The sequence below is a fragment of the Aulonocara sp. 'chitande type north' Nkhata Bay genome, linkage group LG17 (genome assembly GCF_057382095.1).
Source record: "Aulonocara sp. 'chitande type north' Nkhata Bay isolate Kocher_YH1m ecotype deep benthic linkage group LG17, A_spYH_male_GT1.1, whole genome shotgun sequence".
NCBI lineage: Eukaryota > Metazoa > Chordata > Actinopteri > Cichliformes > Cichlidae > Aulonocara > Aulonocara sp. 'chitande type north' Nkhata Bay.
In genome coordinates, this window is record NC_141360.1 from 14,715,645 (window position 1) to 14,738,394 (window position 22,750).

Genomic DNA, 22,750 nt, shown 5'->3' on the forward strand with positions numbered 1-22,750 from the left:
TTACCATTTACTGAAAAAACACTAGCAATGTCATCATCTGTGTAAATCCCTTCAACGCCAGTCACAAAAAGTGAGCACTGGCCATCTACATCAAAACGTCTGCAAAGATCCATGTCCAACACAATAGGGTCAAGGAAAAGAGGTAGGTGTTGTGAGCTGGAAAGTCAAGGTGCTACTTTTCACCAATCTCCTGGCTGGCTCGCCACTTGTAACGCAATCTGTACTTACGCCAAACCTTTAATGCGTGGAAATCAGGACTGTTGACCTTGGGCAGTTCACTAGGTGTCGGTGTCATCAATTTCACCCCGATGTTTAACCCAGAATCACAGTTTCTCTAAAAATAGGTTACAAGAAATCAAATGTATCCCAAATATCTATATCCTGTCAGAAGCTAGTTTCGTAAAGGAGATTGGTAGTAGCTGCTCCACCACAGGAACAATAAGGCTTCCTGCACACAATGGACACCACACTTACTTAACATAAACACATTTATTAGACACAATTTTAAATAATAAACCCCTTTTTTTTGGTAGTGTCTTTCCACTCAGTGTCATAAGAAAAATAAAATAAATAAATAAAAACAAATATGTATCCTTTAAGGTCCTTTGGCCAAAAGAAAATCACCTGAGCTCAGGGAAAAATAAAGCGCATCGTTGGGGCCCTTTGAATTGTTCCTACCGCTCTGTTGGAACGGTGTAGCATCCAATAATAGCATCCAGCAAGCAGCAACGACCATCTATTTGCCAGGACGGTTCGGCAGAGTCATCAGATGAGGACTTCCACAAGGCAGTTCATCCAGTAGGATCCAGGGCACCAAAAGGGCAAACAAACCAGCCTACACACAAGTGTGCAGAAGAATTAACTGAAATGTTCATAAGTCTCAGTACCACTGACTCAGTGTCCATGTCACTAACGGCTTATTTAACAGACTTACCATTATAATAATACAGGTTTGTCAAAATAAAAATATAACAGAACATAAATGCTGTTAACAATGCTTATTAATGCTGTTCTCTTAGGCATAACATAATAACACTGTAACTGACCTCGTGTCGGCCGCCATTTCAGGACATTAGCTAGGCTCACTTAACGGCTAGCTTGCTAACAGTCAGCCAATAACACACGTTATACAATATTTAGCCTCTTTCTTAACAACATGACAGCGGTAGATTTGATACCTCGCTGCAGTATAATAAGGCACAAAACATTTCATACGAACATGAGCTGCACGCTAACTCACCAGAGGAGTTCGTGTAATGGCGAATGCTGTCGGACTCAGCTCCGCTTCACATTTGTAACCGCTACAAGACTTTTTCCCGAATTTCCAGCTCGTAGAGGGCACGAGAGCAGCATGCGCCTCATCGGACGAACGGAAGGAAAAACTCTGTAGCTGGACTAGAGAGTGGCTATGCGCACGGCACAGTGGTGCGTTCAGTGACCACAAATAATCAGAAATCCCATACTCAAACAATGATCTGGGTTACATAAAGAAAGGGGAAGTTTAGTGCAGAGCTGCACAGGAAACCAGACACAAGCTGCAGAAAATTCAGACCTGAGCATGTGTGTTCTGTCTCCATTTCCAGAAATGTAAAAAATAAAGATTTTTTTGAGCTTTACCACTCTGAGTTCAGTCTTTCTCTTTCGCCAAAAGAATTCAAAAGAACGTGATTTAATAGTAATCATTTGATAATTTAAACATTATGGAAACCAAAAAGGAGACTCCGCTGGAGAGAGGTCAGCAGCTGATGGATGGATGGCTTCAACAAAGAAAAGGTCATTAGCAATAGGCCACAAAGGAGGTGGAACTCTTCTGAATCTGGAGAAGGAAAATTCAGTGATGCAAGCTCTGACAAAGTGTCTGGTGACTTAGGGGCAGACTCCCTAAAACATTCATAGAACATACAATTTAATATTAGTTGCTCTTGAAAGGTGTGAAGGACCTAAAACACAGGAAAAAAATACAAAAAATACAAACCCACTTAACAAACAAACAAACAAACAAAACAGTATATCAAATCAAAACAGATAAAATCAGAACAGTAGATAAAATCAGTAGTTAATGTGAGTTTTGAAATTTAAGCTTAACAAACAAACAAAACAGTATATAAAATCAAAGCAGATAAAATCAGAAATAGATAAGATCAGTAGTTAGTGTAAGTTTTGAAATTTAAGCTTAAAAGTGTGGATTTGGTGCTTTATTCAAATGCAGCTGAGAACAGGTGAGTCTTCAACCTGGATTTAAATAAACTGAGTGTTTCAGCTGATCTGAGGCTTTCTGGGAGTTTGTTCCAGATATAAGGAGCATAAAAGCTGAATGCAGCTTCTCCGTGTCTGGTTCTGACTCTGGGAACTGATAAAAGACCGGATCCAGATGACCTTTAAGAAACTTTCCAGGAAATTCACTAATTGGAAAACAAGAGCAGTGTTGGTTCCTGGTGCATTATGACAGGTGTTATGTAACTACATTCTTTATGCTCATTGTAATATAAGTGTGCATAAAGTGATACTGGTATCTCTTCATAGTGTCCTTAACTGGGAGGACAGCTCTTTTCTCAAGTTTGGAGTGAAGGAAAATCAGAACATGCTCTTAGGTTCTACACTCAGATAAGCAAATATATGTAGATGCAAGATTGTTTTTAGAGGGGAGCTACAGGCAAGAGACACAGGAAAAACTTGGAGCCACTCAATCATCTTACCGTAAGGGAGTGCTGCAGCTAACTTTAAAAACCAGAAAATAAATCCCAATATTTTGTATTGGATACATTTTGGATGTAGCAAAGCATTAAGTAACTTCAGTTCAAAGAGTAAAGAGTTTCATGAAAACAGCTATTGAACAACAAGAACAACCAGAATCTAAAATAAAACCATTCTGCATGAAAATCAACACTCTTTGTTGTCCTTTTACAGATGCACAAAACACACACAAAACAGAAGCCAAAATCTAAAAAAAGAAAAAAGCAAAACAAAACATGACGTGCCTAGGTCAGGTGTGTGTGTGCCTGTGACACACACGCAGACCCGATACAAAGAATATCTTATGTTTGATTTCCACCATGCTATTATTAAGATATAAATAGATTATACCTCAACAAGAGAGGGTGCAGCAATGTCATCAGAAAGCAGAACTGTGCTGTGAGAATAACAATTCCCGTGTTTGCTATTATTTTACTTATTACACTAAATACTTTCAAATATTTTAAGCTTTTATTAGAGTCACAGTATCATCTGTACTTGGTGATGTGTGCAAACTGTCAAAGTAACATGTTATTAGCAAAATGAACAAAGTGCAAAATATACTTTTCAGTTTATGAAAAATAAAACAGAAATGTTTGAGCTAATATATAGTTAACTACAGCAATGGAGTAAAAGTGCAGTTCCTTCAAATAATAATGTGATACTCAAAGAGAAACTGCTGCCACATCTGCTGCTGGAGTAGTTTTACACCTCTGTCCTGGTTTATCAACATCACAGATTAGCAGGAACAACAAAAGTACAAGTGAGCCATGAGTCCAGTGATATTACATCTGCATTATAATTTGCAGATCACAGTGGCTCTATAAAGTCAAAATGCTTGAAACAATGGTGTCGCATCACAACAACAAGAATAGCAGTGCATTTAATCATGAGGGGGGAAAAGCATCATGATAAATTAAGAGCATAATTGAAACTTGATTTCACACTGTCTCTGTAAGTTATAGACATAGGATGTGTGTTTGCATATAAGCTTTGACTGTTTGTAGCTCCAGTGAAAAACTTGCATTGATTATGGGTTTACACTAACTACAGCGGGACAGACAAGCATCCATGGCTAGTGCCATTATAGCCAAAACTTTGTTTGCTGTACTAAGCCTTTAGAAAACAGTAGTGAGGAATAAATACATCTGTATGTTAAACTGTACATAAATGTACATTAAATCTTCAAAAGGTGTTGAGGGATTTCTAAAATAATGCTGTGCAATATTTCATGTAGTGTGATGTAGAAAAGATCTCACCATGACTATTCATTCCTTACTCTACAGGTTTTTACAACTATGAAAAGTAATCATGGACTCATATTAATTTAGTGAATAAAGAAATGCAAAACACGGAAAATAAAACTAAAATTTACATTGCAAAAGAGAAAATGAAGGCTCAGTGACGCATCATAGGAAATCGTACTCATTCATTTATATTTAGAAATTAAAAAGCTGTTGCGTACCCTTTTTGTTTAAATGCACAATTGAACACAGGGTGTGGTAAAGTGCGTTAGCAGAATGATTTGACAAAAGAGGAGATTAATGTCTGAATGTTCATGCTGTAAAAATGTAAACACACCCAATCCTGAGCTCACCTGTTCAGTATATAAAGTGTGGGAGTGCTCCTGAGATTTAGTATCACAGTCCAAGGAAACTAATCTGCAGAACTGACCTGTTCATCACAATGAAGCTGACTGCTCTAATTGTCCTTTGGGCACTCTCCAGCACAGGTAACTGCTCTTTTCCTTATCATTCAGGATTTAATTTAAACATTTAAAGTCTAAATTTTACAATAAAAGAAAAATAAAACCTTAAAGTTTATTTTATATAGATATTAAATGTCCTTTTCCAAGAACATCCAAACAGTTTACAAGATTAGGTAACTACATGAGCATCACACCACAAACATAACTAAGTTTTCTCTCAAAGCATTATCAGGAAACCAAATATCTGTCAGCATATATGTAGAGAAAACCGATCAATGAGTGTGATACACCCAATTAAAAAGCAAACAAGCAAACAAAAAAAAAAACAAACCAAAAAAACCCAAGAGGCTCTGAGAAAGATATGCCATACATTTTGTTTTAGTTTATAAATTCTGTTTCTGAATCTGTTTGGCAAACTGATGTGGAAATCTTTTACTTTCGCCAAATCATTTCACTGAGTGGATAAGTTCTACTTCATGCTGAGCAAAACTGGGAAGTGGACATTTCTGTGAAAATGCTTCCTAGAAAGTAGGTAGTGGTTATTTTCCAATTCAAGCTACACTTATACTTTTCCAGCCAAAGGTTAATTATGATTTCTTTAGAATGATCATTATTTTAACTTCTAATTAGAGTTGATTGGGATAAAGTGATCGATAGAGGAAATTCTACTTCAGTCGTTAAACAAAGTGGAGGAAAGGCGTTACACTCAGTAACTATCCAGCAGGTAAATAAAAGAAAATAAGATTTAATGTATAGACTATGGAGCAGTTATCCTGCACAGGTCAAATTATTATGGTGAAGTATTCACAGGGTGATCTGCTAGCAGTGTGGTGTAATTTAGATGCAAAGACCCAGCAAGTTCACTTCAGTAATATACAGTGTTCTGCCAGGAGGAGCCCAAACTAACATCTCAAAGAAATGAGCAGACCAGGTAGGGTCGCTGAGGGAGCGAGTAATAACCTATTAACAAAAAAAGGTTTCAATTCAATTTGATTCAATTTTTTTTATAAATGATTCCCCTACCCAACCTTGAATATTTGTCAGGTAAATGTCAGGTTAGGAAAAGGAGGTACTTCTAAATGCACTCTGTGTGTTAAAACAAAAATGCCAAGGAGGAAAGACATAAGCCATATTATGTCTTACTGTTTCTGTCCATAAATCTGGCAAGGATTAAACCAAGTTCTATCATTCTGCATTAAGAAATATTATTCACAAAGTGAAAACATTTAAGACACTTTCCAGGAAATTCACTAATTGGAAAACAAGAGCAGTGTTGGTTCCTGGTGCATTATGACAGGTGTTATGTAACTACATTCTTTATGCTCATTGTAATATAAGTGTGCATAATGTGATACTAGTATCTCTTCATAGTGTCCTTAACTGGGAAGACAGCTCTTTTCTCAAGTTTGGAGTGAAGGAAAATCAGAACGTGTTCTTAGGTTCTACACTCAGATAAGCAAATATATGTAGATGCAAGATTGCTTTTAGAGGGGAGCTACAGGCAAGAGACACAGGAAAAAACTTGGAGCCACTCAATCATCTTACCGTAGGGGAGCTTTTCCCAAAATGAAGAGTGCTGCAGCTCACTTTAAAAACCAGAAAATAAATCCCAATACATTGTATTGGATACATCTTGGATATAGCAAAGCATTAAGTAGCTTCAGTTCAGAAGAAAAAACAAAACAAAACATAACGTTTTGCTGCAGCAGTATAAAGCATCTGTCTGAATAATTTCACTGAACAGATCGGTCACCTGGTTTATCAACATCACAGATTAGGAACAACAAAAGTACAAGTGAGCCATGAGTCTAGTGATATTACATCTGCATTATAATTTGCAGATCACAGTGGCTCTATAAAGGCAAAATGTTTGAAACAATGGTGTCGCATCACAACAACAAGAATAGCAACTGTTTGTGATTGGGAAAACAGGTTTAACCCAGAGATAACTGGCAGTTAAAGTCCACCTTAAGATTTCATATTGCGGTAGATTCTTTTCTCACACTAGGTGGTGCTACACATGCCATAAAAATTATAACATTTTAAATATAGTTTCACAAACTGTTAAATGTTGGAAGGTTTTTAGAGCAGGCCTCCATGGTGTAAATTACCCTTAATAGATTAACCTTAAATTAACTTTAATGTAGTGTTTCATGTCGACTTTATTAAAAATATTTATACACACACACATGTTAAAGAGATTAACTGCATTTTATCAATCTGTGTAACAGTGTAAAGAAATCAAAGAGATAACGATTCTTTAATTATGCCAGTATACTGGGGTATTTTAAAACCTTTCATTTTTCATTATAACTTCAATCCTTTTATTGTTTCTCTCCTGATTGCAGCTGGAGCCCTTGAGTGTCAAACCTGCACAGATCAGACGTGTTCAAGCACAGCACTACTTCCATGTTCTTCAGAGACCATGTGTGTTACAGCTACTATTTTAGGTAATCTTCTCTTCATATTATGAAATTTCCCCTTGTGGGACTAAAGGTATATCAAATCAAATATTATGTAATAAACTTCAGTAAATTTCAATGACTTTGAAATTATGTGTACTTTCCATCAACATTAATAAAATACACTTTGAATTTGCAGCTACTTCATCTGGAAATACGGCAACACAAATCTACAAGGCATGTGCATCTTCCTCCCTGTGTCCAGTTACGAGCTCTCAGATATTTTCAATTAACATGGGTGTTCAAAGTGCTCTTGCATCTGCCACGTGCTGCAACACAGATAACTGCAACTCACAAACTCTGGCTGGTAAGTACAAATCTATAAGTGTTTTATTAAAGACGCAATAAGAAACAATATTCTGATATTTGCTGAAATGTTCTCAGTTCTGAAATGAAATGATGCTCTTTTCTTTTACAGCTCCTGCTCCTCAGTCAAGTAATGGCCGACTATGTAACATTTGTTCCACCCCTCTGTGCGACACTCCAATACAGTGTCAGGGAGTGGAGGACCAATGCTTTCAATCAATGAGTGAGTCTTCATCATATATACTTTAACAAAGATCATCTTTAAATTGGCTTTTATACCTAAAATAAATTCAAAACATATTCTTTTTTTAAAAAATTAGTCAGTGGCAACATTATGAAGCATTTCATCAGTATGTGTAAGACATTTTATTTTGTACCTTAAATCTTTGAAGATGAAGGTCAGGATTTGATAATTAGTTCATGAAATTATATATATGTATTAGTTAACAAGTATTCCCCGCACGAAAATAGAACACCCAGTGTAGGTACACTATTCACTAAAAGGGAATCACAGTGGCTTCTGAAATTGTAACTACATGTTTTCATAAACGTGAAAGTCACTATAAAAATTGACTGAAAATCAGGCTCTGTTCTTCTCTCTGATTAAAAAATGTTTACCAGTGGCATTAGAAATGTTAAACAAACAACTACACCCTTTAGTGGTGTTCTCGGGTCACTGCAGTGAGATTTTGAGTTTCAGCAAACAGAACACAAACAGATTTTAGATTACTCTTTATGTGAAAGATATTGAAGATAGGTACAAAGCATTTCCCTAACCATTTGCAAACCAATAATGATGGTCAATGCCCACAACTCTACAGTTGATCTACAGTGTAGCGTCATGATTTTCTTTTGACTAAAAAATAATAAGAAGCTCTAAATAAAATGTAACAGAATATATTTAATAATAATTGCTGTGACAGGAGTGTTAGTGCATAAAAAAGGAAACCATTTTAATTATAATACTCTGAGTGCATGTTTGGATTGTCACAGGCTACTACACAGGCATGTTTGTCTTCTTATACATTTTTTGGTTAGAATTCACATGTCAACATGAAAGATTCTGAACATCAAATTAACCTCATGCATTATAAGTGTTGCGCACAACAGTTAGAGAGCACAAAAAAGGCTAACTGTAAAACTGCTGTCTGAGTTTCAAGTTTTATTGTCATGTACATATAAACAGTGTAGCCACATTTACCTGTAGTGAAATTCTTTGGCTCGTGCTCCTCAGCTTTATATGAACATATATAAGTCTGCAGTTATATTTTAAAAGAAAATAACCACAACAACAGCAATAATAATAATAATGATAATAATAAAGATAACAAATAACAAAAAACTAAAGTATTAATATTAACAGAATTTGAGACAGTTGTTCAGAATTTACAGTTTCGTATTTAGAGTTGTGCAAAAAGTATGCAGTGAGGATATAAAGTGGCAGTGTGTAAAGTCTAGTAATTGTAGGGAGTGTGTAATGGTCAGATATCAGAATCTTTATTGTCATTGTCACAGGTACAATAAAATTAAAAATGGTTCCCAATCAATGCATCAACCCTAACAATATCAAAATATAAATAAAACAATAACATTCAATAATAAAATAAATAGAATTCTTAAAGTACTAATAAGAAGTATCAACAAACATTCACATACATTCCCACATACATGCTTCAGTCAGCGCACAGATTAATACAAGAGTGGCGTGATGGACAGTTTTTTGTAGCAGTATTCAGACGTGTTATTGCAGTTGGATAAAAGCTGTTTGAGCCTATTAGTCCTTACACTGATTGCTCTGTACCGTCTGCCTGAGGGCAACAGTTCAAACAGGGAGTGGCCAGGATGTGAGGTAACTTTTATGATGTTTTGGGCTTTTTTAAGACAGCGGGTGTAAATCTTCCAGTGTGGGGAGAGGGCAGCCAGTGATCTTTTGGGCAGTGTTAATGATCCCTTGGAGTGCTTTCCTCTGAGCCACTGTGCAGCTAGTGTACCAGATGCATATGCAATAGGTTAGAACACTCTCAATGGTGGCTCTGTAGAAGGACACCAGCAATCTCTGTATGATGTTATTCCTCCTGAGAATTCTCTGGAAGTACAGTCTCTGTTGGGCCTTTCTCAGCAGCTCGGAGGTGTTCGCACTCCAGGAAAGGTTCTCCTCTATGTTGACTCCCAGGAAGCGGAAGCTTGCCACCCTTTCTACACAGTCCCTATTAATGAATAGTGGTTGGGTCTCTGCCTTTTTCCTTCTGAAGTCTATTATGAGTTCTTTGGTTTTTGAAGTGTTGAGGAGGAGGTTATTGGCCTTACACCATGACGACAGCTGGTTGGTCACACCAACATGGTGTGACCAACTCAGATCCTTGCAAATGTAGATGCCTAGGAATCTGAAGAAGCTGACTCTTTCCACCTCTGCTCCTTCGATGTGAATGGGCGTGTGCCTTCTTCTCTGTAGTCTCCTGTAATCCACAATGAGCTCCTTGTTTTTGCTGACATTAAGCAGGAGGTTGTTGTCATGGCACCATGATGTCAGGGCTCTCACCCCTGCCCTGTATGCTGTCTCATCTCCATCAGAAATGCAGCCAATGATGGTGGTGTCGTCTGCAAATTTGATGATGGTGTTGGAGCTGTGTGTTGGTGTACAGTCGTGGGTGAACAGGGTGTAAGCAGGGGGCTAAGCACGCATCCCTGGGAGGCATCTGTGCTGAGTGTGAGTGTGGATTAGGTGATGCTGCTGATCCGAACCACCTGAGGTCTGTCTGTCAGGAAGTCCAGGATCCAGCTGCACAGGGAGGAGCTGATGTTCAGGTCACGGAGTTTCATGATGAGTCTGGATGGTATGATGGTGTTGAAGGCAGAGCTATAGTCTATGAACAGCATCCGCACATATGTGTTTTTCTGGTCCAAATGCGAGAGGGCAGTGTGGAATGCAATTGCGTTGTCTGTAGATCTGTTTGGCCTGTAGGCAAACGGAGGGGGTCGAGTGAAGCAGGGAGTAAAGGTGTGATGTGAGCTTTAACTATGCGCTCAAAACACTCACACAATGGATGTGAGTGCTACTGGGTGATAGTTATTTAGGCAGCTCACATTAGTTTTTCTTGGGACAGGGATGCTGGTGGCCCTCTTAAAACATTTTGGGACAACAGACTGGAGCAGGGAAAAGTAAATGTGTGTCTGAACTGGTAAATATGACTTGGTGGAAAAATTAAATTGGGGGCTTTATTAAAGTAGAAGACAACAATAAATGTATCAGTTGTTTTACCATTTACCATGACTTATGACTTACCAAAAGGCACTAAACCAACATAATAATGAATATTACTGGTGTAAGATTCTTATTTTATCATATGTTATCCTATCCCTATAATCGAACTGTGTGAATCATTATACTACTGTAAGCCACACCCTACTCCATATTATAGAGAGTATAATTAGTATGTAGTTTTAATTTGCATTATACCTCTGGATTAAGAAATTGTGAAAATCATTAGATTTATTAGATATGTCTATATTATCCTATACTGTTGATTTACTGTGAATGATTTACACTGTTTCATTGCATGTCATACTGCTGAGTTAAGAAGAGAATATTGTGCGCAGAAGGCCTTGTTTTCTGATAGTGGAGGAGACAGACCACATTCCAAAGAAGTTCTACCCCCACCTTTCTCTATGTCAGAAAGACAGGGAGCCAAGGTCATAATACAGGCTCACTGAGAGTTAGAGGGTATGTAAGTTTAGGCTTTTTGAGACTAGGTGGGGGTCAACAGAGGCTATAAAAGCTTTGGGTAACGCTCCACCATTTTGAGATTTGCTGTGCCCCTCTGCATGCATGTCTCCCCATCCGGATGGTTTGTGCTCATGTTGAATTGTATGGAATAAAACATTGTTGATTGAACATTTATACACCGAGTATTGTCCTTCCTTCAGCCCAAAGAATAAAAGAATTGGGAGGATTTAACACTGGATATCAGAAAAATTATTTTTAAGATGTCTTAACTAATGCTTTAAATATGATATGTAATGACATCATGACAAACATTTTTCATCTGCAGTGACCGACAGCACCAGGACTTTCCCAGCTTACGGATGTGCATCTACAAACCTGTGTGCAGCTGCCTCAAGCTTGAAATCTCTACCTTTCATGAAGAGCATTGGTACGATAACAACAGGACCAACCTGTAATTCACCCTCGACCACTCCAGCACCAACCACAACCACCGCTGCTCCAACCACAACTACAGTGGCAACAACCACAACAACAACAGCTGCTCCAACCACAACAACTGCTGCTCCAACCACAACAACTGCTGCTCCAACCACTACAACTGCAGCTCCAATAACAACCACAGCTGCTCCAACCACAACCACAGCTGCTCCAACCACTACAACTGCTGCTCCAACAACAACAACTGCTGCTCCAACCACAACAACAGCTGCTCCAACCACAACAACTGCCGCTCCGACCACAACAACTGCCGCTCCAACCACAACAACAGTTGCTCCAACCACTACAACTGCTGCTCCGACCACAACAACTGCCGCTCCAACCACAACAACTGCCGCTCCAACAACAACAACAGCTGCTCCGACCACAACAACTGCCGCTCCAACCACAACAACAGTTGCTCCAACCACTACAACTGCTGCTCCGACCACAACAACTGCCGCTCCAACCACAACAACAGTTGCTCCAACCACTACAACTGCAGCTCCGACCACAACAACTGCCGCTCCAACCACAACAACTGCTACTCCAATCACAACAACTGCCGCTCCAACCACAACAACAGCTGCTCCAACCACAACAACCGCGGCACCAACCACAACAACTGCCGCTCCAACAACAACAACTGCCACTGCAACCACAACCACAGCTGCTCCAACCACAACAACCACAGCTGCTCCAACAACAACCACAGCTGCTGCTCCAACCACAACAACCACAGCTGCTGCTCCAACCACAACAACAGCTGCTCCAACCACAACAACAGCTGCTCCAACCACAACAACTGCAGCACAAACCACAACAACTGCCGCTCCAACCACAACAACAGTTGATTCAACCACTATAACTGCGGCACCAACCACAACAACTGCGGCACCAACCACAATGACTGTCGCTCCAACAACAACAACAGCTGCTCCAACCACAACAACAGCCGCTCCAACCACAACAACTGCCGCTCCAACCACAACAACTGCAGCTCCAACCACAACAACTGCCGCTCCAACCACAACAACAGCCGCTCCAACCACAACAACTGCTTCTCCTACCACAACAACTGCCGCTCCAACCACAACAACTGCCGCTCCAACAACAACCACAGCCGCTCCAACCACAACTGCTGCTCCAACAACAACAACAGCTGCTGCAACCACTACAACTGCTGCTCCAACCACAACCACAGCTGCCCCAACAACAACAATTGCTGCTCCAACCACAACAACAGTTGCTCCAACCACAACAACAACCGCTCCAACCACAACAACTGCTTCTCCAACAACAACAACAGCCGCTCCAACCACAACAACTGCCGCTCCAACAACAACGACAGTTGCTCCACCCACAACAACTGCAGCTACAACAACAACAACAACTGCTGCTCCAACCACAACCACAGCTGCTCCAACAACAACCACAGCTGCTCCAACCACAACAACTGCCGCTCCAACCACAACAACAGTTGATTCAACCACTATAACTGCGGCACCAACCACAACAACTGCCGCTCCAACAACAACAACAGCTGCTCCAACCACAACAACAGCCGCTCCAACCACAACAACTGCCGCTCCAACCACAACAACTGCAGCTCCAACCACAACAACAGCCGCTCCAACCACAACAACTGCTTCTCCAACCACAACAACAGCCGCTCCAACCACAACAACTGCTGCTCCAACAACAACAACAGCTGCTGCAACCACTACAACTGCTGCTCCAACCACAACAACAGCCGCTCCAACAACAACAACAGCCGCTCCAACCACAACAACTGCTTCTCCAACCACAACAACAGCCGCTCCAACCACAACAACAGCCGCTCCAACCACAACAACAGTTGCTCCAACCACAACAACAGCCGCTCCAAGCACAACAACTGCTTCTCCAACAACAACAACAGCCGCACCAACCACAACAACTGCCGCTCCAACAACAACGACAGTTGCTCCAACCACAACAACTGCTGCTACAACAACAACAACAACTGCTGCTCCAACCACAACCACAGCTGCTCCAACAACAACCACAGCTGCTCCAACCACAACAACTGCCGCTCCAACCACAACAACAGTTGATTCAACCACTATAACTGCGGCACCAACCACAACAACTGCCGCTCCAACAACAACAACAGCTGCTCCAACCACAACAACAGCCGCTCCAACCACAACAACTGCCGCTCCAACCACAACAACTGCAGCTCCAACCACAACAACTGCCGCTCCAACCACAACAACTGCTTCTCCAACCACAACAACAGCCGCTCCAACAACAACAACAGCCGCTCCAACCACAACAACAGCCGCTCCAACCACAACAACAGCCGCTCCAACAACAACAACAGCTGCTCCAACCACAACAACAGCTGCTCCAACCACAACAACAGCCGCTCCAACCACAACAACTGCCGCTCCAACCACAACAACTGCTTCTCCAACCACAACAACAGCCGCTCCAACAACAACAACAGCTGCTCCAACCACAACAACAGCCGCTCCAACCACAACAACTGCTTCTCCAACCACAACAACAGCCGCTCCAACCACAACAACTGCTTCTCCAACCACAACAACAGCCGCTCCAACAACAACAACAGCTGCTCCAACCACAACAACAGCCGCTCCAACCACAACAACAGCCGCTCCAACCACAACAACTGCTGCTCCAACAACAACAACAGCTGCTGCAACCACTACAACTGCTGCTCCAACCACAACAACTGCTGCCCCAACAACAACAATTGCTGTTCCAACCACAACAACAGTTGCTCCAACCACAACAACAGCCGCTCCAACCACAACAACTGCTTCTCCAACAACAACAACAGCCGCTCCAACCACAACAACTGCTGCTGCAACCACAACAACAGCCGCTCCAACAACAACAACTGCTGCCCCAACAACAACAATTGCTGTTCCAACCACAACAACAGTTGCTCCAACCACAACAACAGCCGCTCCAACCACAACTGCTGCTCCAACAACAACAACAGCCGCTCCAACCACAACAACTGCTTCTCCAACTACAACAACAGCCGCTCCAACAACAACAACAGCCGCTCCAACCACAACAACAGCCGCTCCAACCACAACAACAGCCGCTCCAACAACAACAACAGCTGCTCCAACCACAACAACAGCCGCTCCAACCACAACAACTGCCGCTCCAACCACAACAACTGCTTTTCCAACCACAACAGCCGCTCCAACAACAACAACAGCTGCTCCAACCACAACAACAGCCGCTCCAACCACAACAACTGCCGCTCCAACCACAACAACTGCTTTTCCAACCACAACAGCCGCTCCAACAACAACAACTGCTGCTCCAACCACAACAACAGCCGCTCCAACCACAACAACTGCAGCTCCAACCACAACAACAGCCGCTCCAACCACAACAACCGCAGCTCCAACCACAACAACAGCCGCTCCAACCACAACAACTGCTTCTCCAACCACAACAACAGCCGCTCCAACAACAACAACAGCCGCTCCAACCACAACAACAGCCGCTCCAACCACAACAACTGCTTCTCCAACCACAACAACTGCCGCTCCAACCACAACAACTGCTTCTCCAACCACAACAACAGCCGCTCCAACAACAACAACAGCTGCTCCAACCACAACAACAGCCGCTCCAACCACAACAACTGCCGCTCCAACCACAACAACAGCTGCTCCAACCACAACAACAGCCGCTCCAACCACAACAACTGCCGCTCCAACCACAACAACTGCAGCTCCAACCACAACAACAGCCGCTCCAACCACAACAACTGCTGCTCCAACAACAACAACAGCTGCTGCAACCACTACAACTGCTGCTCCAACCACAACAACTGCTGCTCCAACAACAACAACTGCTGCTCCAACCACAACAACAGTTGCTCCAACCACAACAACTGCTGCTCCAACCACAACAACAGTTGCTCCAACCACAACAACTGCTGCTCCAACAACAACAACTGCTCCAACCACAACAACAGCCGCTCCAACCACAACAACTGCGGCAACAACCACAACAACAGCTGCTACAACAACAATAACTGCTGCTCCAACCACAACAACAGCCGCTCCAACCACAACAACTGCTGCTCCAACCACAACAACTGCTGCTCCAACAACAACAACTGCTGCTCCAACCACAACAACAGCTGCTCCAACCACAACAACAGTTGCTCCAACCACAACAACTGCTGCTCCAACCACAACAACAGTTGCTCCAACCACAACAACTGCTGCTCCAACAACAACAACTGCTGCTGCAACCACAACAACAGCCGCTCCAACAACAACAACTGCTGCCCCAACAACAACAATTGCTGTTCCAACCACAACAACAGTTGCTCCAACCACAACAACAGCCGCTCCAACCACAACTGCTGCTCCAACAACAACAACAACAGCTGCTGCAACCACTACAACTGCTGCTCCAACCACAACAACTGCTGCTCCAACAACAACAACTGCTGCTCCAACCACAACAACAGTTGCTCCAACCACAACAACTGCTGCTCCAACCACAACAACAGTTGCTCCAAACACAACTGCTGCTCCAACAACAACAACAGCTGCTGCAACCACTACAACTGCTGCTCCAACCACAACAACCACAGCTGCTCCAACCACAACAACCACAGCTGCTCCCACAACAACCACAGCTGCTCCAACAACAACCACAGCTGCTCCAACCACAACAACAGGCGCTCCAACCACAACAACTGCCGCCCCAACAACAACAACAGTTGCTCCAACAACTACAACTGCCGCTCCAACCACATCAACTGCCGCTCCAACCACAACAACTGCGGCACCAACCACAACAACTGCTGCTCCAACCACAACAACAGTTGCTCCAACCACAACAACTGCCGCTCCAACAACAACCACAACTGCTGCTCCAACAACAACAACAGCTGCTGCAACCACTACAACAACCGCTCCAACCACAACAACAGTTGCTCCAACCACAACAACAGTTGCTCCAACCACAACAACTGCCGCTCCAACCACAACAACTGCAGCTCCAACCACAACAACTGCCGCTCCAACAACAACCACAGCTGCTCCAACCACAACTGCTGCTCCAACAACAACAACAGCTGCTGCAACCACTACAACTGCTGCTCCAACCACAACAACTGCTGCTCCAACAACAACAACTGCTGCTCCAACCACAACAACAGCCGCTCCAACCACAACAACTGCGGCAACAACCACAACAACAGCTGCTCCAACCACAACAACAGTTGCTCCAACCACAACAACAGTTGCTCCAACCACAACAACTGCCGCTCCAACCACAACAACTGCAGCTCCAACCACAACAACTGCCGCTCCAACAACAACCACAGCTGCTCCAACCACAACTGCTGCTCCAACAACAACAACAGCTGCTGCAACCACTACAACTGCTGCTCCAACCACAACAACTGCTGCTCCAACAACAACAACTGCTGCTCCAACCACAACAACAGCTGCTCCAACCACAACAACCACAGCAGCTCCAACCACAACAACCACAGCTGCTCCAAGTACAACCACAGCCGCTCTAACAACAACAACAGTTGCTCCAACCACAACAACAGCCGCTCCAACCACAACAACAGCCGCTCCAACCACAACAACTGCTGCTCCAACCACAACAACTGCTGCTCCAACAACAACAACTGCTGCTCCAAGCACAACAACAGCTGCTCCAACCACAACAACAGTTGCTCCAACCACAACAACTGCTGCTCCAACCACAACAACAGTTGCTCCAACCACAACAACTGCTGCTCCAACCACAACAACAGTTGCTCCAACCACAACAACTGCTGCTCCAACAACAACAACAGCTGCTGCAACCACTACAACTGCTGCTCCAACCACAACAACCACAGCTGCTCCAACCACAACAACCACAGCTGCTCCCACAACAACCACAGCTGCTCCAACAACAACCACAGCTGCTCCAACCACAACAACAGCCGCTCCAACCACAACAACTGCCGCCCCAACCACAACAACAGTTGCTCCAACAACTACAACTGCCGCTCCAACCACATCAACTGCCGCTCCAACCACAACAACTGCGGCACCAACCACAACAACTGCTGCTCCAACCACAACAACAGTTGCTCCAACCACAACAACTGCCGCTCCAACAACAACAACAGCTGCTCCAACCACAACAACAGCTGCGGGAACAACCACAACAACAGCTGCTCCAACAACAACTGCTGCTCCAACAACAACAACAGCTGCTGCAACCACTACAACTGCTGCTCCAACCACAACAACTGCTGCTCCAACAACAACAACTGCTGCTCCAACCACAACAACAGCTGCTCCAACCACAACAACCACAGCAGCTCCAACCACAACAACCACAGCTGCTCCAAGTACAACCACAGCCGCTCTAACAACAACAACAGTTGCTCCAACCACAACAACAGCCGCTCCAACCACAACAACAGCCGCTCCAACCACAACAACTGCTGCTCCAACCACAACAACTGCTGCTCCAACAACAACAACTGCTGCTCCAAGCACAACAACAGCTGCTCCAACCACAACAACAGTTGCTCCAACCACAACAACTGCTGCTCCAACCACAACAACAGTTGCTCCAACCACAACAACTGCTGCTCCAACCACAACAACAGTTGCTCCAACCACAACAACTGCTGCTCCAACAACAACAACAGCTGCTGCAACCACTACAACTGCTGCTCCAACCACAACAACCACAGCTGCTCCAACCACAACAACCACAGCTGCTCCCACAACAACCACAGCTGCTCCAACAACAACCACAGCTGCTCCAACCACAACAACAGCCGCTCCAACCACAACAACTGCCGCCCCAACCACAACAACAGTTGCTCCAACAACTACAACTGCCGCTCCAACCACATCAACTGCCGCTCCAACCACAACAACTGCGGCACCAACCACAACAACTGCTGCTCCAACCACAACAACAGTTGCTCCAACCAGAACAACTGCTGCTCCAACAACAACAACAGCTGCTCCAACCACAACAACAGCTGCAGGAACAACCACAACAACAGCTGCTCCAACAACAACAACTGCCGCTCCAACCACAACAACTGCCGCTCCAACAACAACAACTGCCGCTGCTCCAACAACAACTGCCGCTGCTCCAATCACAACAACCACAGCTGCTCCAACAACAACCACAGCTGCTCCAACCACAACAACAGCTGCTCCAACAACAACCACAGCTGCTCCAACCACAACAACAGCTGCTCCAACAACAACAACTGCAGCTTCAACCACAACAACAGTTGCTCCAACAACTACAACTGCCGCTCCAACCACAACAACAACCGCTCCAACCACAACAACTGCCGCTCCAACCACAACAACAGTTGCTCCAACAACTACAACTGCCGCTCCAACCACAACAACTGCCGCTCCAACCACAACAACTGTAGCAACAACCACAACAACTGCTGCTCCAACCACAATAACAGTTGCTCCAACCACTACAACTGCTGCTCCAACAACAACAGCAGCTGCTCCAACCACAACAACAGCTGCTCCAATCACAACAACAGTTGTTCCAACCACAACAACTGCCGCTCCAACAACAACGACAGTTGCTGCAACCACAACAACTGCTGCTACAACAACAACAACAACTGCTGCTCCAACCACAACAACAGCTGCTCCAACCACAACAACTGCTGCTCCAACCACAACAACAGCTGCTCCAACCACAACAACTGCCGCTCCAACAACAACCACAGCTGCTCCAACCACAACTGCTGCTCCAACAACAACAACAACAACAGCTGCTGCAACCACTACAACAACCGCTCCAACCACAACAACTGCAGCAACAACCACAACAACTGCTGCTCCAACCACAATAACAGTTGCTCCAACCACTACAACTGCTGCTCCAACAACAACAGCAGCTGCTCCAACCACAACAACAGCTGCTCCAATCACAACAACAGTTGTTCCAACCACAACAACTGCCGCTCCAACAACAACGACAGTTGCTCCAACCACAACAACTGCTGCTACAACAACAACAACAACTGCTGCTCCAACCACAACCACAGCTGCTCCAACAACAACCACAGCTGCTCCAACCACAACAACTGCCGCTCCAACCACAACAACAGTTGATTCAACCACTATAACTGCGGCACCAACCACAACAACTGCCGCTCCAACAACAACAACAGCTGCTCCAACCACAACAACAGCCGCTCCAACCACAACAACTGCCGCTCCAACCACAACAACTGCAGCTCCAACCACAACAACTGCCGCTCCAACCACAACAACTGCAGCTCCAACCACAACAACAGCCGCTCCAACCACAACAACTGCTTCTCCAACCACAACAACAGCCGCTCCAACCACAACAACAGCCGCTCCAACCACAACAACTGCTTCTCCAACAACAACAACAGCCGCTCCAACCACAACAACTGCTGCTCCAACCACAACAACCACAGCTGCTGCTCCAACCACAACAACAGCTGCTCCAACCACAACAACTGCTGCTCCAACAACAACAACAGCTGCTCCAACCACAACAACAGCTGCGGGAACAACCACAACAACAGCTGCTCCAACAACAACAACTGCCGCTCCAACCACAACAACTGCCGCTCCAACAACAACAACTGCCGCTGCTCCAACAACAACAATAGCTGCTCCAATCACAACAACCACAGCTGCTCCAACAACAACCACAGCTGCTCCAACCACAACAACAGCTGCTCCAACAACAACCACAGCTGCTCCCACAACAACCACAGCTGCTCCAACAACAACCACAGCTGCTCCAACCACAACAACAGGCGCTCCAACCACAACAACTGCCGCCCCAACCACAACAACAGTTGCTCCAACAACTACAACTGCCGCTCCAACCACATCAACTGCCGCTCCAACCACAACAACTGCGGCACCAACCACAACAACTGCTGCTCCAACCACAACAACAGTTGCTCCAACCACAACAACTGCCGCTCCAACAACAACCACAACTGCTGCTCCAACAACAACAACAGCTGCTGCAACCACTACAACAACCGCTCCAACCACAACAACTGCAGCTCCAACCACAACAACTGCCGCTCCAACAACAACCACAGCTGCTCCAACCACAACTGCTGCTCCAACAACAACAACAGCTGCTGCAACCACTACAACTGCTGCTCCAACCACAACAACTGCTGCTCCAACAACAACAACTGCTGCTCCAACCACAACAACAGCCGCTCCAACCACAACAACTGCGGCAACAACCACAACAACAGCTGCTCCAACAACAACAACAGCTGCTGCAACCACTACAACAACCGCTCCAACCACAACAACTGCCGCTCCAACCACAACAACAGTTGCTCCAACCACAACAACAGTTGCTCCAACCACAACAACTGCCGCTCCAACCACAACAACTGCAGCTCCAACCACAACAACTGCCGCTCCAACAACAACCACAGCTGCTCCAACCACAACTGCTGCTCCAACAACAACAACAGCTGCTGCAACCACTACAACTGCTGCTCCAACCACAACAACTGCTGCTCCAACAACAACAACTGCTGCTCCAACCACAACAACAGCTGCTCCAACCACAACAACCACAGCAGCTCCAACCACAACAACCACAGCTGCTCCAAGTACAACCACAGCCGCTCTAACAACAACAACAGTTGCTCCAACCACAACAACTGCCGCCCCAACCACAACAACAGTTGCTCCAACAACTACAGCTGCCGCTCCAACCACATCAACTGCCGCTCCAACCACAACAACTGCGGCACCAACCACAACAACTGCTGCTCCAACCACAACAACAGTTGCTCCAACCACAACAACTGCTGCTCCAACAACAACAACAGCTGCTCCAACCACAACAACAGCTGCGGGAACAACCACAACAACAGCTGCTCCAACAACAACAACTGCCGCTCCAACCACAACAACTGCCGCTCCAACAACAACAACTGCCGCTGCTCCAACAACAACAATAGCTGCTCCAATCACAACAACCACAGCTGCTCCAACCACAACAACAGCTGCTCCAACAACAACAACTGCAGCTTCAACCACAACAACAGTTGCTCCAACAACTACAACTGCCGCTCCAACCACAACAACAACCGCTCCAACCACAACAACTGCCGCTCCAACCACAACAACAGTTGCTCCAACAACTACAACTGCCGCTCCAACCACAACAACTGCCGCTCCAACCACAACAACTGTAGCAACAACCACAACAACTGCTGCTCCAACCACAATAACAGTTGCTCCAACCACTACAACTGCTGCTCCAACAACAACAGCAGCTGCTCCAACCACAACAACAGCTGCTCCAATAACAACAACAGTTGTTCCAACCACAACAACTGCCGCTCCAACAACAACGACAGTTGCTGCAACCACAACAACTGCTGCTACAACAACAACAACAACTGCTGCTCCAACCACAACCACAGCTGCTCCAACAACAACCACAGCTGCTCCAACAACAACAACAACAGCTGCTCCAATCACAACAACAGTTGTTCCAACCACAACAACTGCTGCTCCAACCACAACCACAGCTGCTCCAACCACAAAAACTGCTGCTCCAACAACAACAACAGCTGCTTTAACCACAACAACTGCTGCGCCAACCACAACAACTGCGGCGCCAACAACAACAACAGTTGCTCCAACCACTACAACAACAGTTGCTCCAACCACTACAACCACAGCTGCTCCAACAACAACCACAGCTGCTCCAACCACAACAACAGCCGCTCCAACCACAACAACTGCGGCAACAACCACAACAACAGCTGCTACAACCACAACAACTGCAGCTCCAACCACAAACACTGCCGCTCCAACCACAACAACAGCCGCTCCAACAACAACCACAGCTGCTCCAACCACAACTGCTGCTCCAACAACAACAACAGCTGCTGCCACCACTACAACTGCTGCTCCAACAACAACAACAGCTGCTTTAACCACAACAACTGCTGCGCCAACCACAACAACTGCGGCGCCAACAACAACAACAGTTGCTCCAACCACTACAACAACAGCTGCTCCAACAACAACCACAGCTGCTCCAACCACAACCACAGCTGCTCCAACCACAACTGCTGCTCCAACAACAACAACAACAGCTGCTGCAACCACTACAACTGCTGCTCCAACAACAACAGCAGCTGCTCCAACCACAACAACAGCTGCTCCAACCACAACAACAGCTGCTCCAACCACAACAACTGCCGCTCCAACCACAACTGCTGCTCCAACAACAACAACAACAGCT